This window comes from Echinops telfairi, unplaced genomic scaffold (genome assembly GCF_000313985.2).
Source record: "Echinops telfairi isolate 266 unplaced genomic scaffold, ASM31398v2 ScPeMD7_3;HRSCAF=10, whole genome shotgun sequence".
NCBI lineage: Eukaryota > Metazoa > Chordata > Mammalia > Afrosoricida > Tenrecidae > Echinops > Echinops telfairi.
Genome location: NW_022103899.1, coordinates 36,749,830 through 36,759,452, shown reverse-complemented (window position 1 = coordinate 36,759,452; position 9,623 = coordinate 36,749,830). Strand labels below are relative to the sequence as shown.

Sequence of the window (9,623 nt, the reverse complement as noted above, 5' to 3'; positions counted from 1 at the left end):
ATTTTCTCCTACATTTGAATATTCCAGAATTTCCCCCAGCAATATGAATAATGAGTTGTGAAGATTAAAGTCACTTTTCCAAACCATCCATAATCAAAGCCATGCTTATAAATCCACCCTGGGGAAGAATTAATCGTGCTTCTATTTTCCTGATAAACATGATATTGTGAACTGTTGTCAAAGTCATGCAGCCAAAACATTAATAAAAATGTATTACAGAGATGTGTTGGGCATTTATGAAAGCAGGGTATGCCTTTTCCCTGGATTGTGTAATGTTTCTATTATTTTGTACTGTGACGTAATTTCTTTTCATTCTAAATAAATATTTATTTCAGTAACTTCATATTCTTTTTCAAAAAGGACACTGCCACATTTTACGAGCTTTAGGCTCCAAAAGACCTGAATTATGCCTTGTTGAGGCACTTTAAGACAGAAAGCAGAGATTGACATATGTCCCCACAAGACCTGAGTTGAGACACTCTAGGGACGGCATGTGGGCCCTCCCCCGGAAGTAGATGGAAAATCAAATTCGCTTGTTGCTAAAGGAATATTAAAAGACTTCCGCTCTGCTTCAGGATTCATCAAAAGGAAGTATTTGTGAGTTAGACAGTGAGTTGCAAGATTTGTTTCCTTAGGCAATCACAAATACAGAGAGAATTCTCAGGACAGCTGTTCTCAACAGACTTGCATTACAGTAGTGTTAACGCTGGACTTCTCAGAGTGGAGATGACTCTGCTTACTTACTTTCTAAAGAGGTTGGGGGAGAGGGCCCGGGGGAGAGCCTCGGAGAGTTATGCTGAAAGTCTGCTTACTGGAACTGGGGTATGGAAATCCCGAGGCACAAGTCAGTGGTGACAAAAGACAAAGGAGCGTCCTATTAGCGCCATTGATCTACTTGAAGCTGAGAACAGGGTCAAACCTACTGATAGAGCAGTGATTCTGAGTGAGTGGCAAAACACACATGGAGAGGGAGTGTTGGGAACCTGTAGTGATGACTTGGTCACTGCCCAGGTGGGGTAGTGGTTACTGGTTGGACGGCTAACCACAGTTTGAAACCACCTGTCACTCCATGGGAGAAAGAGAAGGCTTTCTATTCTCATGAAGAATGATGGTCTCAGAATCCCTAGGGGGAACTCTACCCTGTCCTATCGGGTTAACCAGAGATGAATCAACTTGATGGCAGTATGTTTGGTTCTGGGTGGCAAAGTAGGAGAAGCACAGTTGGAACTGAATGGGCAGGAATTCTAGATGCACCTTCTGAGATGTAGTCAATTAATATGACCCTTCTAGCTAGAATTCCTTATGTGATGTATTATAATTCTGGACTCAATGCCCGTGGCTATAATCCCCTTTCTGAGGGAGTTCTCTGCTGTACAAATGGACAGGATTAAGGTGGGGTTAAGTTCTAACTTTTGTTGAGGGTGTGCACCAAGTCATACCCTTGGCTTTACCCTTGTTGGGGGTGGGGGCAGGGTGTCTTTTTAAGCTTTTTAGACTATTGATTTTTTCTTGGGGATATCATTAGACTGTACACCAGTAGAGGGTGGGATTCTTGATGGCATAGTGGTTACACATTGGGCTGCTAACCACAGTTAACAGTTCGAAACCACCAGTTGATCCAAAGTGGAAAGATGAGGCTTTCTACTCTTGTAAAGAGTTGCAGTCTCAGAAATTCAAAAGGGCAATGGTACTCTGTACTATAAGGACTCTATTAGTCAGAATTGACTTGGTAGTAGTGATTTTGGTTTTTGAGTTTTACTAGAAAGTGTACTTGAGACACCTTCCTTCATTTCCCCTGGGGGTATTGTTCCCAAAAAGATAGCATCCACACCTCCATCAAAACTAGTATTCCACTATGTTTAAGAGTCATCATGCACATAAAGAGAAAGCCAAGGGATTTCAGAAGAGCACTTTCCAGATCTCTGTCTGAAATTATGGAAACTTAGAGTAGAGGCCCCTGAAATGTGGCATGGAGACTATGGGACAGAGAAGGAGAAGTGCCAAGGCTATGAGACTATGAGGTAGAAGACAGGCTTGCTTCTGACAAAGGCCAAGAGACCATATGGTTGAAAGACCAATGACCAGAGAGACTTGGTTGCTGGCTGAGGAGAGGTTTTGCTGCGGATCAATAATTGTATCCTTACTGTTTGCTGATCCTAGATTGTCTTAACCCAGTCTCAAATAAGCCTCCTTACTTGTGAGTATTGTCTGGGAATTCTGTGTGGCCATAGAATGAACCCAACACACAAATAGAATGTGGTGGGCAGCTTGGTTGGTGTCTGAATAGGTAAAGAAGCATGGAGCATGGACATATATCTGACTGGCTCTTGCCTCATGGCAGGAGGGAAGCCAGAGGTCAGTTATGGCCACCCACATAGCACTTATTGCTTTCTCATTATGCAGAAGACCACTATTTGCCATCAAGTTGATTTTAGCTCATGGGTCTCCTGTGTTTGCACAGTAGAACTATGTTCCAGACGGTTTTAAAGGTTGTGACCTTTTAAAAGTAGACCTTTGCCCCAGGTCTTGCTCCTGGGTAGTTTTGAACCCCAAATCTCATGGTTACTAGTTGAGTTCTTTAACCCAATCAGTGACACCAACAGTGCAGAGCAGCCAAGCCTGAAAATCTGCTATTCTACTTGCTTCACAAGTTGAATATGTTCTGCTGGCTATATATGTTGTCGTCGTCATCGTTGTTATTTTAGGTTCAATCGAGTCAGTTCTGATTCAGGGCAACTCTGCACAACACCATTCCCGCACTGGTTCCTATTCTTGAGCCTATTGTTGCAGCCCCTGTGTCAACCCATCTTGTTTAAGGCTTTCCATGTTTTCACTGCTGCTCACCTCTACCAAGCACGATGTCTTGCTCCAGGGACTGGTCTCTCCTGACAACATGTCAGAGGTATGTAAGCCTAAGTCTTGCCATCCTCGCCTCAAAGCTAGTGTCCTGGCCAGACTTCTTCCAAGACAGATTGGTTTGTCTTCTTAGCAGTTCCTGGTACTTTCAATATTCTTCTCCAGCACCACAGTTCAAATACATCAGTTCTTCTTAGGTCTTCCTGATTCAATTTCCAACTTTCACGTGCATATGAGGCAATGGAAATAGCCTGGTTTGGGTCAGGCACACCTCAGCCCTCCAAGTAACACCCTTGATTTTCAATATTCTAAAGTGGTCTTGTGCAGCATATTTACCTAATGCAAGACTTTTTTTTTTTATCTCTTGACTGCTGCATTCATGAGCCTTGATTGTGAATCCAAGTAAGACAAAATCCTTGACAACTTCAACCATTTCTTCATTGATCATGATGCTACCTCTTTGTCCACTTGTGAGGATTTGGGTCTTCTTCATGTGGACTTGGAATCCATAGGGAAGCCTACAATCCTCAATCTTCATCAGCAAATGCTTCAAGGCCTCCTCACTTTCAGCAAGATTGTGTCATCTTCCTACTGCAGATTTTTTATAAGTTTTCCTTCAATCCTGATGCCACATTCTTTTCATATAAACCAGCTTTTCCGATTATTTTCTCAGCTTCCTGATTTAATAAGTATGGTGAAAGGCTACAACTCTGACTCACACCTCTCCTGATTTTAAAGCATGCAATAAGCCGTTGTTCTGTTTGCACAACTGCATCTTGATCCATGTTCACATTCCTCATGAACACAATAAAGTGTTCTGGAATTCCCATCTCAAGGTTATTCATAGCTTATTATGGTCCGCAGAGTCAAATTTCTGGGCATAGTCAATAAAATAGAAGTAAACATCTTTCTGGTCTTCTCTGCTTTGAGCCCATAGCCATCTGGCATCGGCTTGTTCCACATCCTCTTCTGAATCCAGACTGACCTTCTGTCACTGGACTGCAACCATTGTTGGATGGTGTTCAGCAAAATTTTACTTGCATGTGATTTCAATGGCATTTTTCTTTTCAATGATATTTTTTGAGCATTGTTGGATTACCTTCTTTGGAATGGGTACAAATATGGACCTTTTCCAGTCAGTTTGTCAAATAGCTGTCTTCCAAATTTCCTGGCATAGATAAGCGAGTGCTATCAGGGCTTTGTCAGCTTATTGAAACATTTTTATTGGTATTCCATCAATTCCTGGAGCCTTGTTTTTGGCTGATGCTCTCAGGGCTGCTTGAACTTCTTCCTTCATTATCATTGGTTCTTGCTCATATGCCACCTCCTAAAATGGTGGAATGTTGACTAGTTATTTTGGGTACATTGACTCAGTTTATTCTTTCCACCTTCTTTGAATACTTACCCCATCAGTCAACATTTTTCTCAAATTGTTCTTCTTGTTCTTGGGTGCCATCAGTCAGTTCTGACCCATAGAAAACTCATCCACAACAGAATGAGATACTGCCTGGTCCTGGGCCATTCTCACAATTGTTCTTATGCTTAAGCTTAGTTTTGCAGCCTTTGTATTAATCCATCTCCTTGGGGCCTTACTCATTTTCGCAGCCCCTGACTTTACCAAACAAGATGTCCTTCTCCAGGGACTGGTCCCTCCTTACAACATGTCCAAAGAATATAAGATGAAGTCTTGCCATCCTTACTTCTAAGAAGCACTCTGGGCATCCTTCTTCCAAGACAGATCAATTTGTCCATAGCATCTTTCAGTATTGCAATTCCAAGTTTAAATTGTATCTTCAGTTCTTTCATTTTAAGATATGCCATGCACGTTCTTCCTTTTTGGCTTTCCATTTTAGGCCTTTGTACATTATGTTACAATATTCGACTTTGTCTTCTTGAACTTCTGATCATTAGCAATTTTTCACAGCTTTTCCTTTTACCTTGAGTCATGCCTTGTCAGCAAATGAAGACCCTGAAGGTTCCATTCCCAGAGGCTTTACTCCACTTACATCATCACTGTCAACTCCACTGCGAGAAGGCAGCTCCTCCTCAGTCGCGTTTTGAGTGCCCTCTGACCCGATGGGCCCGCCCTCATCTCTGACAATGCTCGGCTTCCATCCATTATCTGGCAGTACCTGACAAGGGTTCCATGCTGGGCATGAGGTCTGCAGCTGCTCTCTCCTCCCAAATGGAAAGTCGGGTCTTTCTTCATTGTCTATGCTTAGTCTGGAAGCTTCACTGAAACCTGTTCACTTTGGGTGTCCCTTCTGGTATTTGAAATACCAGTGAAACACCAGGGCCGGGCACAAGCCACCACAGTACAACCAGCTGACAGATAAGTGGTGGGCATATTCATGTAGTGGGGGTGAAATCCTCTTTATAATTATCCAAGTATTTTGCTCTAAACCCAAAATAGTATGGTGTGTGCTTTATTATACAATGACCTTTGTACCATGTAAGAGAAGGGAATTTATTCATAACATCCCTGAGACTTGTTCTACTATGCAATAGTCCATGCTTTTATTGCCAATGCAGCATGCACCATTGCTGCTTCTATTATATTACACCTCAGTCATAGGTATTTGCAGTTGCTGCATTTCCAAGGACTCTTTGTTTACATAGAAGCCCCGGTTTACGCAGGCATAGTCGTTATGCATAGGGCAGCTCTTTGCAAGGTCAAGGGTTCAAAACCACCTGCTTCTCCATGGGAAAAAGACAGGGCTTTCTATCCCCTTAAAGATCTAAGAAATCCTGTCCTATAGGGTTACTATGAATCCATATTGACTCAATGATAGGGAGTTAACTAAGTATGTATACACAAATATATTTGAGTAGCACTGATTCCAAATTGTCAAAATTAAGGAAACATTTTTAAAAAACATCTTAAAACGTATTGAGTATAACTGTTTCATTTTTTATTCTATTATAATGGTTCCTAGATATCTACATATAATCTAAGAATAATCTGGAACCATTTAGATATTTTTCATGTAAAAAATACTTTTTTAGGCACAAGAGTAACCTGGGAAGTTGAATGAAGGAATAAAAGCAAAAGCACAATTTGTAAGAGAAGGGTGATGGCTGAAATGTGGGACGGGTATTTTTTTTACTTCTTGTTGTTGCTGCTGCTCTTAAACTGATTAGCAGGCAACTAGCATGAAGGTCAATTTAATTTTTTTTCTTTGAATAAAATAACTAGAGTACAAAAGAAATCAACTGATCTGTGGATTCTCTAGAAAGCCTTGGACATTTTAAATGTGGGGAATATATGTTCCCTTAGTGTTATATTCCTTTGAGATGGTCTGAACCATTTCCTTCCTTAGTTTTTAAATGGTTGAATGCATAATAATTTACTTTAAATTACTGATACTTCTCTTTGATATTACATTGAGGACAGTATATTAGTTTTCTGGAATTTAGTAGAGGCATAGATTATATTATCTATTGTTCTCATATCAGGATAGTGGATAAAAACTGTTTATTATAAAAGAAGTGTTCAGACTGATAGGGTTGAGGAATATTAGTGTTGAGCGATGAAGCAAGGAAGACCTTCTTGCTTAGATGCTCTTAGACTGGATTCTCCCCTGGTCCACTCATATATCCCTCAGGTTTGAAGGGCTCCAAAGGAAAGCATCTTCCTCATAGGAGAGAAATTCAGTTTATGTTTAATAAATGGACAAATCATTTTAAAATAAATTCAGGCTTCACGGCTCTCTTGAACCTGTGAGAGCCCAGTAAAGGGATTCTGCTTTTGTTTTAAGTAAATGCTCTACTGAACAGAAAGATGGTTGACAAGTTTTCTCTACCAGAAAAACTGTAGGTAGGGAATTTAAGTGGAAGAAAACCAAGATTTACCCTCAGAAACCCATAAGATCTGGTCTGGTGAAGCTCAACTGAGCATATTTTAAAAATTAATAATTTACAAATAAATTTCCTAATAAACACAAGCATAACTGGTATGCCCTAGTTAAGAAAGTTAAACATTGCTCCCATAGTCTAATAGTGAAACTACCGGCCACGCTGGATGTCCTCACAATCAAATTTCTGATGGTCTCACACAACGGCCAATGTCATGTGATGCTTCAAGTGCCAGAGTGAGGACATGTCATCATTTCAATCTGGAGTAAATATTCAAATCATGATTTCTTTCTAAATGATGAGGACATATTTTTGACATAAGCTCCCTTATCTGGGAGCTCTGGTGTTAAGTGGTTAGTGCTGGGCTGCTAACCGCAAGGTCAGCAGTTCACAACTACCAGCCACTGCTGGGCAGAAAGACAAGGCTTTCTTTCTGCTCTGGTCAAGAGTCAGTCTTGGAAACACCATCTTCTTGAAGGCCTTTCGTGACCCTACACGTCTCTAAGCACGACATCTTTCCCCAGGGACTGGAGCGTTAACACATTTGAACTGTGCTGCTGAAGACTATCGAAAGTACCAAAGACTGCCGAAGAACAAACCAACAGACGGAGCTTTACCAAGCACCCTGTGTCCCCCCCCACCCCAGCACTGACCTCTCTAGACTGCATGGCCTGGTAAGTGAGCCCAGTCTCAGCCTCGCCTCTAAAGGGGCATTCAGGCTCTTTCTGTTCCAAGAGAGATTTGTTTGAAGGGCATTTCTACCCTGTTCTATAGGGTCGCTATGAGTCAGAATTGACTCAACAGCTATAAATTTGGGTTTTTTGGTTTTTAGTATAGTCGATGAATACATCACAATGAATTTATACTACAGCCTCAATGCTTTCAGTATTACTCAGTATCCAACTTCCACATGCATAACTCTAAATAAGGTTTCCCAGGATGTGAATCTTTATGGGACCAGGCTGCCTCATGGTCCTCCCTCGAGAGAAGCTGGGAGGTTTGAACAGCCAACCTTGTGGTTAACAGCCCAGTGCCTAATCCACAGTGCCACGAGGGCTTGCTAGTAGATTGGCAAAAAGAGTAAATTCTGCTGAGTTGGAAAAAGCTAAAAAACAATGTGAACAAGTAAACAAGTAAAAATACTGAATATAAAATTACAAATTAGACCTGCATTCAAAAGTGGCCTCGGACTGCCCGTGTCCTGGTTATCAATGATGCAGGGAGAGCGATTGCGGACAGCCATTTCCCATGTTTGGAGGGTTCGGAGTACCTCTCTTTCACACAGTTCTACTTCTCTCCTGCCAACACCTCCCGGCCCCGGGGCATCGGGGACCACTGGGAGCCGAGAAGAATTCTGTGGTGACTGCGGAAGCCTTTCCAAGAGAGAAAGCTTCTTGGAGCACCCCTCCCTGAGCAGTGGATCATTAAAGCAGACTCCACGGAGACAGAAACATGGACAACGGACGCTCTCCGGGTTATTTGGAGTTGATCTCCGGCACTGGAACAAGCAAGCGTGGAGAGTGGGATTGTTGCCACCGTGCAGCATCACAAGACCCTTACCCCGTCTCCTCAGCCCAACATGGGACACCTGTTCGCTCTGCAGGAGAGGGGCGAGAGGAAGGCCTGAGAGCCCAGAATTGGCGCGTCTTCATTGGCCCTTTCAAAGCAGGGCCACAGGCCCCTGCCCTGGGAAATGGAGGCTGGGGAGTCCTGCCAGTGGCCAACCGTATCATCTCCCTACTTAGACCTGCATCACTTTTTTTGTTTGGTATGTGATCAAATGTAAAATAAACGTTACCAGTTTCAAAAAAAAAAATTACAAATTGGTCCAATTACTTTGGAAAACAACTTACTACTATCTTTTAAATCACAAATGCAGCCATATTTAAAACCTAAAATCTTTGCAAGTAATACTTATAATAATGAGTATTATTTCAAAATAAATTTAAAAGGAGAAAAACAAGAATAAAAAATAAACAATCTAAGCCAGGGGTCCTCAAACTTTTTAAACATGAGGCCAGTTCACTGTCCCTCAGACCCACTGAAGGGCCGGACTATAGTTAAAAGAAAAACTATGAACAAATTCCTATGCACACTGCGCATATCTTATTTTGAAGTAAAAAAACAAAACGGGGCAAAAACACCGAGGGGGCCAGATAAATGTCCTTAGCGGGCTGCATGTGGACAGTGGGCCGTAGATTGAGGACCCCTGATTCTAACCTTTTATCAGTAGGAGAATGAATAAATTAGTTATACATGATTTATACAATAAAATTACTTAATGGGGAAAAAGAAAGTATTATATTCATTTCTATGAATGATAAAATCACAGGGGATTAGGAGAAAAACAGGAGGTCACAGAGTTATATTTAATACTATTTATATAATGTTTCCAGAAATGTTAGGCAAAAAAAATATTATTTAAGAATGAATATATTGGTGATAGACACTCTTGTGGAACTATTGGCAAATTACTGGACTGCAAACCAATCAGGAGAACGATGAGGCTATCTGACCTACTAAAGAATTACAGTATAGAAAACCTGATACAGTATGGGGGTGCTAGGAGCTAGAATTGACTCGATGGCAGTGAATTTAAAATAAGTGACGGCATAAAGTGAAAACCAGGGAGTGATGAGAACCAGCTTCAAAAGAGTGGGTATTTCCTGAGGCAGTCCGCATGGGTAGACAGAGAGGGATGTTTTAGGAAAATACTCAAGATAACTTGAAAGATGTTTTTTGATTTTTAAAATGTGTTCACTTTTTAATTCTTTTTAAGCTAGTTGGTGATTTTAATTTTACTAAGATGATGCTTTTTCTTCTTTCTTCTTTATAACTAATTATTACTCCTATACATGATCGATGGAATCTCTGGGTGATGCAAATGGCTACACGGGGCTGCTAAAGCTTCA

At 41.3% G+C, this 9,623-nt stretch overlaps 1 non-coding gene across 1 annotated transcript; it reads left to right on the top strand.

Annotated features, from left to right (window-relative positions):
* Positions 1-7,876: 7,876 nt before the first annotated feature.
* LOC115872062 lies at positions 7,877-8,010 on the top strand. The gene has a single exon (XR_004047625.1). It is a non-coding gene; the product is annotated as a small nucleolar RNA SNORA71 (small nucleolar RNA).
* The last annotated feature ends 1,613 nt before the right edge of the window (positions 8,011-9,623 follow it).